Here is a 12,125-nt window from a genome sequence, read left to right as displayed (position 1 = left end):
TTCAAACCTCATAGCTTGTAGTGGCTGGAAGTCCAACTGTCCCAATATTCTCACCTTTATTTCCTGCCACCAAGAGAAGTTCCACTGGGAATGCACTAAAATGACAGATTTCTATATACTGGTGTATGCACAGGTGAGTGTCCACCTTTGGGTTTCGTTCCCAAAGACAGTGTACAACTGTCTGGTTTCTGGGCTTGATCACCTTGGTGGGTGGTGGACAGGATGCTCGCTCCTTTACTGGTCCTTTCTGAGAGCACACAGGTTGGTACCTGAATAGATACCCACAGGGAATGGGCTGAAATATCAATCTCTCTCTTTCTCTTTTTCATTCTTTTCTGTCTCTCCTCCCTCTACCTCTCCCTTGGTCCTCACACCTGCACTCCTGTCCTCTTTATCCTAAAAGCGTCTTGTCAGTGTCTTTAAGTCTTGTAATTGGTATCTTTGTTTGTGATGTAGTTTTGTCTGTCCAGCTGCTTCTGCTAGTCTATGCTGACATTGCAGGCACAGTGGAGCACTTAAGCCTTGAAATACAAACGCAGTGCACATTGCCTGAGACTCCAGCCTTGGCTTACTTAGTGGAATTTTAAAGAACAAAAATAAAAACACGAGCTTGTATGTCTCTTCTCTACCTTAGTAGTATAACTATTCTCTTGGGCTCTCAGGAACTACCTGATTCTTCTGTAATCCCCCAAACTGAGGGGCAAAAAAATAATTTTAAATTTTAGTAGGAAAGCTATGAGGTCTCTGGTTGTGTAGAAATTAACTTGTCTGGCTTAAGTTTGTAGGTTTAATTAATACAGACATGAACATTAAGGATCATACTCATTTTACCTAGAGTTCTTAGAAGACAATTAGTGCACATTTCTGTTATAAAATCTATCAACAGGGAAAATAACCTGATGTGATTAAATTTTTAGTAAATGTAACTGGTACAAAACTTTTTGGTAAACACTACAGGAGTAATTACGGATTCCCTTTGTAGCTCAGTCAGTAAAAAATCTGCCTGCAATGTGAGAGACAAGGGTTCAATTCTTGGGTAGGAAAGATCCCTTGGAGAAGGAAATGGAAACCCACTCCAGTATTCTTGCCTGGAGAATCCCATGGACAGAGGAGCCTGGGGGCTATAGTTCACGGGGTCGCAAAAATTGAACATGACTTAGTGACTAAACCAACCAGCACCACATAGGAATAATTTCTGTAAATATTCATCTGAGATAGTCTCTCCAAATTTTGGTAACATGAAACTAAAATAAGCTAAATGATAGAAAATTCATTGAATATTCAGGCCATTTCAGATAAGATAAAATACTGTTACATTAATTGCTAAACAGGTCTAAATTTACCTTCTTTTGTCTTCTTGTGAGAGAGAAATTAAGCTGTTTGGTGATACCTTGAGATATTCTTTACTATCCTATAGAATGCTAATGTAAAAGATGGTTCATGGTTACTTAAGGAAAGTAGTATGTGTATTTTCAGAAAAGAAGGTATGAGGAATGGAAATATATTTTGTTGAAAGAAAAAAGGATGATTTTGTCCTACAGCTGGTCATTTCTGAATGGAGAAAGAATAAAGGACAAAATACGGCTATAGAAAGTTGCAGGAGGTTGGTGGAAGAGGAACCCTGAGAAAAAAATTTGTATGTGTTCAGAATTTTCTAAGGTTTAATTACATTTAACTAGGTAATTGGATTTTATTAACAGTGGGCTGGTGCAAGCCTGGATTTGATTTTTCTCTCTCTCATAAGAGAACAAAGTTGTCTGGAATAACAGATTGTGTGAGTTCTTGTGCCTTTAAGTGACCTGTATTTGCTTTTGATTTGGGAAATCTTAGCTCAAGGAATAAGTACTGTTTCACAGCAATCTATGATCCTATCTGATAGGGTGTTTTAAAACTTTTTTTTAAAACTTTAAAAAACTTGACAGACTTTCCAAGTATATCGTGACTATTCTGGCCCACTGTTGCACCCCAGATGAAAAGGACTATAGTCCAAGAAAAGCCAGGGAACACAGAGATGGCCTACTGGCCGCCGATACACACTACCAAATTTATCAGGTGGGTGGGGATGCAAATTGAGAACACGACCCACAATAGGACTATGAAGACTGTGTCGGCCAGGCTGGGATGAGACATTATATTACTTGTCTATCAGAATGAATGAAAAGGTGTACAGAAAAGCCTATAAGTTATAAGGTCTGAGAGGTTACACAGGAAAAAGATGAAAGTCCAGCAGTCTTCCTGTGCCAGGTGACAGAGGCATCCCAGAAGTACACCAATACAGACCCGGAGTTTGCAGAAGCAAGGAGAAAGGGAACCCTTTCAATGGAATAAGGACCTTTAAGACTCTAGAGAGTGAATTGAGTAGAGCACCAGCACTGTGGCTTCCACATTTGGACCCTTTATCCTATATGCTCATAAGAGATCAGGGGAAACTCTAGGAGTCCTGACCCAAAAGCTGGGATCTTATCAGAGACCAGTGGCTTACTTTTCAAAACAACTGGACTCAGCGGCCCTGGGATGGCCAAGCTTCCTGTGGGCAGTTGCAGCCACAGCCCTGTTGGTTAATGAGGCTTCCAAGTTCTCTCTGGGACAACACCTAGATATATTAACCTCTCATCAGGTATAATCTGTTTTGGAGGTCAAAGGACATCATTGCTTGACTGAGGAAAGGGATGCAAGATATCAAACCCTGTTAATGGACACCCACAACGTTAAAGGTGTGCCAGACCCTGAACCCAGTAACTCTGCTTCCCGGAGTCAAGTGGAGACATTGCATCAGTGTCATAGAACAAACTTATTCCAGGGGGTCTGATCTTCTGGATGAGTCTCTTGAAAGCCCTGATGTTGAATGGTTTACTGATGGGAGCAGTTTTATAGAAATGGGAACCTGAAAGGCAGGGTAAGTCATAGTTCATCAAGGTGTAGTCATAGAAGCCAAAGCTCTGCTACCCCAGACATCAGCTCAGAAGGCTGAACTAATTGTGTTGGGAGAGCTTTGCAATTAGGGAAGGATACAAAATTATTTTCACTGACTCTAAATATGGGTGCCACCTGCTACAAGTTCATGTTGCCATTTGGAAAGAAAGAGGAATGCTAACTGCTAGAAATTCCCCCATAAAACATAAATATTTGATTTTGGCTTTTTAAGAAGCAGTACAGTTTCCAAACCAGGTAGCATTAATCCACTATATGGGTAATCAGAGGGGTGGATCCTTTGTAAGCCAAGGGAATAGCCAAGCTGATCAAGTTGCAAAACCAGGCGACTCAATTTCAGGAACCTGAATAAGTTATGGCTCAGTGATTGTTCCCCCTAAACTCCTAACCTCCCCCAGTATTTCCCACAGGAACAAGAAAATGTTGAAAAATGGGGCTATGAGAAAGAAAGCATGTGCCTGCTTAGTTGCTTCAGTCGTGTCCGACTCTCTGCGACCCTATGGACCGTGGCCTGCCGGGCTCCTCTGTCCATGGGATTCTCCAGGCAAGAATACTGGAGTGGGTTGCCATTTCCTTCTCCAAAAGAAAGCACAGGGTTGTATAAAAAGAAGGATAAACTTCTAACCCCTGAGGCCCAACAATGGAAACTCATTCCAGTGATGCCACCCGTTATGGGAGGGATGCACTATGGGACTTGATGCAAAAGACTTTTTCAGGGAAGGGGCTTAAAGGAAGAGTAAAAAAGTAATGCTTACCTGATTTATGTGCCCACAAGAGCCCACAGACCCATCCCGCTTTGTTACTCTGGCCAATTCAATGTCAAGAGACACATCCTGGGGAAGCCTGGTAGTTAGATTTCACCCAAATGTCCCCATGATCAGGATATAAATATCTTCTGCTGTTGATACTTTCGTAGGATGGGCTGAAGCCTTTCAATCCAATCTAAAAAGGTTATGGATGTCTGTAAGTCCCTTTTAAAAGAAATAATTCCTTGGTTTGAACTTCCAAACTCCCTCCAGAGTGATAATGGGCCCTCTTTATAGCCAAGATAATACGGGGGCTTACAATGGTCCTAGGGATAGACTATAAGCTACACACCTCTTGGCTCCACCAGACTTCAGGGAAAGTAGAGAAAATGAACCATACTTTAAAGAAAGCCATAGTAAATCTCTACAGTCTTCCTAGGTAGTGCTCGTGGTAAAGAACCCACCTGCCAATGCGGGAGACATAAGAGATATGGGTTTGATCCCTGGGTCAGGAAATTCACTGACCCAGGAAATGGCAACCCACTCCAGCATTCTTACCTGGAGAATCCCACGGACAGAGGAGCCTGGTGGGCTACAGTCTACCTGGTTGCAAAGAGTCGGGCACAACTGAAGTGATTTAGCATTAAAGAAGGCCTGTCACAAAAGGCTTTTCTCAGGTTTTGAGAAAACTCTGTCACAAAATTCATGAACCTTGGACCAACTTGCTTCCTACTGTACTCCTCAGGATCTGTGTAGTTCCCAGAAGTGGTCTGAGGCTTGGCTCATTTGAAAAGACCTACGGGGGACCTTTTCTTACTACCGACATTCTATTGATGAGGAAGTGAACTGGGCCCTGAGATATATTATTAATCTAGGACAGGTTCAGAAGACAACCCAGGACCATGCGCAAGACACTGCTAGCTCACACTAAAAATACAGAGGAGCAAGCAGTTTCTTCACAAATAAACCCCAGGGACAAAGCTCTCAAAATCAAGAAAGAGGGGTTCCCCAAAGACCAGCTATTGCCAAAATGGAAGGACTGCTATAAAGTAATTTTAACCACTCCACTGTTGCAATCTGTAAGGGCTCTCTGGTTGGGTACATTCACCCAGACTAAAGCTTTTACCTCCAGAAACCCTGCAGGTCACAACAGAACAATCCACCTGTAAGCCAGAGAAAGATCTGAGATCTCTATTCAAAAGACAGGCAACATCAACATAAGTAAAATGATGTAGTGAGTTGGTTATTATTTGAAGCCTTAATGGGACTTGGGAACTCTCATTTCATTGGCTGATGTGGTTCTTGACAATCATCTGGCCCTTGTGTACCTTCTGGTAGAATAATGTATAGTTTATGGGACAATGGGCTTCCCTTGAGGCCCAGCTGGTAAAGAATCCACCTGCAATGTGAGAGACCTGAGTTTGATTCCTGGGTTGGGAAGATCCCCTGGAGAAGGGAAAGGCTACCCACTCCAGTGTTCTGGCCTTGAGAATTTCATGGACTGTATAGTCCATGGGGTTGCAAAGAGTCAGACATGACTGAGTGACTTTCACTTGTGGGACAATGAATACTTCCTGCTGCACTTGGATCAATGTGATAGGACAGGTAACAGTTAATATTAAGGAAATATACATCCAGGCAGAGTGGCATCACAGTTTGGCAAGGGTGATGTTGCCTCCATGGTCTTGTCAACAGTTAAAAAAAAAAAAGCCCTCCTGAAGTTAACCCAGTTCCTTCTCTTTCTAGGTCCTTTAATGGCTATTGTTGTTTCCTTTCTAGTGTGTTTTCATTTAACCTTCAGAGTGAGTTTGTGTCTTCTGGGCTCCAATGGTTTGAAATAAGTCTCATGATGGTTCAACGAACTCCAGTCATTCCAGCGGAGGGTGGCCCAGGTCCCCACAGGTCCTTAGAACAGTCAGTGATGGACTTCTACTGACTTCTACTTCTCAGGTAGAATAGGGCCTACAACCTCTGTTCAGCATAAAGAAGTTTCAGAAAAAGAGATCTTCAGCCCCTTACCCCTAAAGAATTGTTGTTTAGTCACTAAGTCATGTCCAGCTCTTTTGTGAACCCAAGGACTATAGCCCACTATGCTCCTATGTCCGTGGGATTTTCCAGGCAGGAATACTGGAGTAGGTTGCCATTTCCTTCTCCCAGGGATCTTCCCAACCCAGGGATTGAACCCATGTCTTCTGCATTGCAGGCAGATTCTTTACCATCTGAGGCACCAGGGAAGCCTTTTATATAGAGAAATGCTCTCAAATTTACCTTTCACTTTTAAAAACATTAAACCCCCTTCAAAAGGACTTATGCCAGCATGCCCCATGGCTCCCAGGACTGTTGTATTCAGTGCCCCTAACCCCGTGGCAGGCCACTGTTGACCTATGCCTCTTCCAGAGACTCCTGGACACACACAGACAAGTCTGGTTCAGTCTCTTGTGGGGTCACTGCTCCTTTCTCCTGGATCCTAGTGTGCACAAGGGTTTGTTTGTGCCATCCAAGAGTCCATTTCCCCAGTCCTGCAGAAGTTCTATAGTCAAATCCCACTGACACTCAAAGTAAAATTCCCTGGGGGTTCTCAGGCCCTTTGCCAGATCCCCAGGTTGGGGAAATCTGTTGTGGGTCCTAGAACTTTTGTAACACTGTGAGAACTTCTTTGATATAGTTGATCTCCCGTTTGTGGGAACTAATGGCGACCTCCTCCAAGAGGACTTATGCCACATGCCATACCTCCCAGGTCTGCTGCAGCCAGAGCCCCTGTCCCCACTGCAGGCCACTGTTGACCCATGCCTCCGCAGGAGACACTCAAACACTCAGACTGGCTCAGTCTCTTGTGGGGTTTCTGGGTCCTGGTGCACACAAGGTTTTGTTTGAGACCTCTGAGCATCTCTGGTGGGTATGGGGTTTGATTCTAAATGCAATTTTACCCCTCCTACTATCATATTGGGGCTTCTCCTTTGTCCTTGGATGTGGGGTATCTTTTTTTGGTGGGATTAGATTCAGTTCAGTTCAGTTCAGTCACTCAGTCGTGTCCGACTCTTTGCAACCCCATGGACTGCAGCACGCCAGGCCTCCCTGTCCATCACCAACTCCCAGAGTTTATTCAAACTCATGTCCATTGAGTCAGTGATGCTATTCAACCACCTCATCCTCTGTCATGCCCTTCTCCTCCTGCTTTCAATCTTTCCCAGCATCAAGGATTAGATTAGTTGGTAATTAATAGTCGTGAATCTGTCCTGCAAGTTCCAAGGCCTAGCCTTGTCACAGAAGAACTTCAGAACCCGCAGAAGTGGGTGAACACACACGATTAAAAATTTTATTAGGCTGTCAACCTTGTGTATCTCCTCCAAAAACATGTCACTCATAAAAACATGTTTTAGTTCTCTTCAGCCAATTTGATGCAATTTCCTTCAATGCCACTTGGTTATAGTTAATGTCTTTTTTATACTTATATCCACAAAGTAGGAAAAATAATGCAAAGCAGGCTATATTCTAAAATAGAAAGCAGTAAAGGGGAAAGCTCTGGATCTCCCCCCACCTCAAAAAACTAAAATAAAAAAAGCAAAGCAAAGTGAATCTCACATTATGGATCTGGAGCATTTTATTTCTAAATTTTACAAAGCAATAGGAAACTTGTTCACTTTTACAGCCAGACAAAAAGATAATAGCATTTGTAGCTATGGAGATATAATTGAGCTTTTATTTAAATATGGTAGAGAGTTTGGGTTCATTATAGGAAACAAATGAACAGCAACAAATCATCAGTTGGCTTTATCATCCATGAGGTGCTGGGTGGACCATCTCTTGTATTGTAATTGAACTACAGAGCCAGGGCTTGATGAAAGCCAGCCTTCTGCAAATTTGAATAGTAATAGTCATTGTTCTGATAGTCATCATCATAACAGAATAGGCCCTGTCCTCATTGCTGTATTTAAGTAGAAAAAGTAAAGAAAGCTTGCCAATTATAAATGCAATTCTTAACTTTGCCAGTGGAAAACACTGAATTTGATCATCTTCTTGTCTCTGCTTATCCTTAAGCTCCTTTCCTGAAGTGTAATTCCTGTTTCTCTCCTAATCTGATAATTTCCTTCTATCCTTATCATCTCCCTGCCCAATTAGGGAGCTGCAGAGGAACATGGGGTAAAACCTACCTGAACAATCGCCTACAGGGTTCACCAGATTCCTGATAGATCATGAATGTTGAACTAAAGGTCCTTGACAGGTTCCAGGTTCTTCCAAAAAAGCAGATAAAGTCCTGAACAATAAGCTTTAAGTTGGTTCTCTTTTAAAATTGGATAAGACTAGTTGAACATTTCTGATTTTTTTCAGTCTTATCCCCTTCCATTTCATGAAGGAAAATTCAAGGATGAGGATAAGAATTTACTCATTAAAAAGTACAAATTGACTTCTGTTTAAAGATGATTATGCTTGCTCTCATTCTTCTTCAAAATCCACCCAAAACTATATAAACAATAACAACAAAAGAAAAACAGAGAAAAAGATACATCCAACTTCAATAGGTAAAATGGAGGGTCTACAGTTTATGACCCATCTGTGTATTCTTGCCCCAGCTGTTCTCATCACTGGAAAAGTGTCAGAGATGTATAGGACAAAAAGCGTGGTGACAGCAACGCTTTGCCAGCATCGTGTAGACATTCTGGAAAAAGCTTGAGAGGATATTCCTGGAGGCAGAAGATCCTCAGGGCAAGGAGAAGCAGATTTTATTGGAGGACCCTGAAGGGCAGATGCACGTGGAAGTGGGAGTCAGGACCCCTAAGCCACTTCCTGCCACTTTCCCACCACCACCCCACCCTCCCACTAGCTGAACGGGGTACCTCACTGGCCACTTCAAAGACGAGTCATGCAGAGATGAATAGCCTGGCCCTAAGTGTAAACACTGCAAAATAATACAAGTGAACTTATTTACAGAACAGAAACAGACTTACAAACTTATGGTTACCAGAGGAGAAACGTGGGGAGGGATAAATCAGGACTTTGGGATTAATATACATACTACTATATATAAGAACTATAGCCAAGAAAGACTTATTGTATAGCACAGGGAACTCGACTCAATATTCTGTGATAACCTATATGAGAAAAGAATCTGAAGAAGAATGAATATATGTAGCATGTATAACTGAATCACTTAGCTGTACACCTGAAACTAAGACAAGGTTATCAGCTATATTCCAATAAAAGGTAATCAACTCTACTCCAATAAAATTTTTGTTTAAAAAAACACTACCTTCAAGCTGTCAACCGGCTGCATCCACTGATGGAGAGAGGAAAGATAAAAGGGAAAGACAAGGGCATATCAAGGACATATATCACAAGAGGAACTATTCAAGGGAACAGGCAGTCTGACCAATAAAATTCTTCATTGCTGCTAAAAGATACGTATAGCATACAACAGTCCATCACTGAAACAAGAGCTCATGTGACAGTTAGGATGTTCAAAGTGGCTATAAGACAAAAAGAGAAGATGAGAACATGCCAGGGTCCAGGAATAAATGGAAAAGAGGAAGCACACTACACAGATGAAAAATCTGTATGAAGGAGAGAATAGGCAGATGTGATTATTAGACCGATAGATCTGGGGGAAATCTCTTAACTAAGAGGAACTAGGGAATTTAAAAATATGTGTAAATCTGTGTTTAGAAGAATGATGGCAGAGAAGCAAGCATGCAAGGGTAACACAACTCTCCCTTGCTGCTTTTACTTTTTCACTTTCACAATGTACAAGGCTGTATATTGTCACCCTGCTTATTTAACTTCTATGCAGTGTACATCATGAGAAACGCTGGGCTGGAGGAAGCACAAGATGGAATCAAGATTGCCGGGAGAAATATCAATAACCTCAGATATGCAGATGACACCACCCTTATGGCAGAAAGTGAAGAGGAACTCAAAAGCTTCTTGATGAAAGTGAAAGAGGAGAATGAAAAAGTTGGCTTAAAGCTCAACATTCAGAAAATGAAGATCATGGCATCTGGTCCCATCACTTCATGGGAAATAGATGAGGAAACAGTGGCTGACTTTATTTTGGGGGTCTCCAAAATTACTGCAGATGGTGATTGCAGCCATGAAATTAAAAGATGCTTACTCCTTGGAAGGAAAGTTATGACCAACCTAGACAGCATATTAAAAAGCAGAGACATTACTTTGTCAACAAAAGTCCATCTAGTCAAGGCTATGATTTTTCCAGTAGTCATGTATGGATGTGACAGCTGGACTATAAAGAAAGCTGAGCACAGAAGAATTGATGCTTTTGAACTGTGGTGTTGGAGAAGACTCTTGAGAGTCCCTTGGCCTGCAAGGAGACCCAACCAGTTCATCCTAAAGGAGACCAGTCCTGGATGTTCATTGGAGAGATGGATATTGAAGCTGAAATGCCAATACTTTGGCCACCTGATGTGAAGAGTTGACTCATTTGAAAAGACCCTGATGCTGGGAAAGATTGAGGGGAGGAGGAGAAGGGGACAACAGAGGATGAGATGGTTGGATGGCATCACCAACTCAATGGACATGCGTTTGGGTGGACTCTGGGAGTTGGTGATGGACAGGGAGGCCTACCGTGCTGTGATTCATGGGGTCACGAAGAGTCAAACACAACTAAGCAACTGAACTGAACTGAATTTTCACTTTCATCCAGAGGTTCTTTAGTTCTTCTTTGCTTTTTGCCATAAGGGTGGTGTCATCTGCATATCTGAGGTTATTGATATTTCTCCCGGCAATCTTGATTCCAGCTTGTGTTTCTTCCAATCCAGCGTTTCTCATGATGTACTCTGCATAGAAGTTAAATAAGCAGGGTGACAATATACATCTTTGACATACTCCTTTTCCTAGTTGGAACCAGTCTGTTGTTCCATGTCCAGTTCTAACTGTTGCTTTCTGACCTGCATACAGGTTTCTCAAGAGGCAGGTCAGGTGGTCTGGTATTCCCATCTCTTTCAGAATTTTCCACAGTTTCTTGTAATCCACACAGTCAAAGACTTTGGCATAGTCAAAGCAGAAATAGATGTTTTTCTGGAACTCTCTTGCTTTTTCCATGATCCAGTGGATTATGGCAATTTGATCTCTGGTTCCTCTGCCTTTTCTTAAAGCAGCTTGAACATCTGGAAGTTCACAGTTCACATATTGCTGAAACCAGGATTTGAAATAGCTCTACTGGAATTCCATCAACTCCACTAGCTTTGTTCGTAGTGATGCTTTCTAAGGCCCACTTGACTTCACATTCCAGGATGTCTGGCTCTAGGTGAGTGATCACACCATCGTGATTATCTGGGTCATTAAGATCTTTTTTGTACATATATATGTACAACATGGTCAACAGAAGAGTCCGAAATGCAGTACTTGGATGCAATCTCAAAAATGACAGAATGATCTCTGTTCGTTTCCAAGGCAAACCATTCAATATCACAGTAATCCAAGTCTATGGCCCAACCAGTAATGCTGAAGACCTACAAGACCTTTTAGAACTAACACCCAAAAAAGATGTCCTTTTCATTATAGGGGACTGGAATGCAAAAGTAGGAAGTCAAGAAACACCTGGAGTAACAGGCAAATTTGGCCTTGGAATACGGAATGAAGCAGGGCAAAGACTAATAAAGTTTTGCCAAGATAATGCACTGGTCACAGCAAACACCCTTTTCCAACAACACAAGAGAAGACTCTACACATGGATATCACTAGATGATCAACATCGAAATCAGATTGATTATATTCTCTGCAGCCAAAGATGGAGAAGCTCTATACAGTCAACAAAAACAAGACCAGGAGCTGACTGTGGCTCAGATCATGAACTCCTTATTACCAAATTCAGACTTAAATTGAAGAAAGCAGGGAAAACCGCTAGACCATTCAGGTATGACCTAAATCAAATCCCTTATGATTATACAGTGGAAGTGAGAAATAAATTTAAGGGCCTAGATCTGATAGATAGAGTCCCTGGAGAACTATGGAATGAGGTTTGTGACATTGTACAGGAGACAGGGATCAAGACCATCCCCATGGAAAAGAAATGCTAAAAAGCAAAATGGCTGTCTGGGGAAGCCTTACAAATAACTGTGAAAAGAAGAGAAGTGAAAAGCAAAGGAGAAAAGGAAAGATATAAGCATCTGAATGCAGAGTTCCAAAGAATAGCAAGAAGAGATAAGAAAGCCTTCTTCAGCGATAAATGCAAAGAAATAGAGGAAAAGAACAGAATGGGAAAGACTAGAGATCTCTTCAAGAAAATTAGAGATATCAAGGGAACATTTCATGCAAAGATGGGCTCGATAAAGGACAGAAATGGTATGGACCTAACAGAAGCAGAAGATATTAAGAAGAGGTGGCAAGAATACACAGAAGAACTGTACAAAAAAGATCTTCATGACCCAGATAATCACGATGGTGTGATCACTCACCGAGAGCCAGACATCCTGGAATGTGAAGTCAAGTGGGCCT

Source organism: Oryx dammah, unplaced genomic scaffold (genome assembly GCF_014754425.2).
Source record: "Oryx dammah isolate SB20612 unplaced genomic scaffold, SCBI_Odam_1.1 HiC_scaffold_16, whole genome shotgun sequence".
NCBI classification, from domain to species: domain Eukaryota; kingdom Metazoa; phylum Chordata; class Mammalia; order Artiodactyla; family Bovidae; genus Oryx; species Oryx dammah.
The sequence above is the reverse complement of the archived record's forward strand: the minus strand, read 5'-3'. Positions refer to the sequence as shown.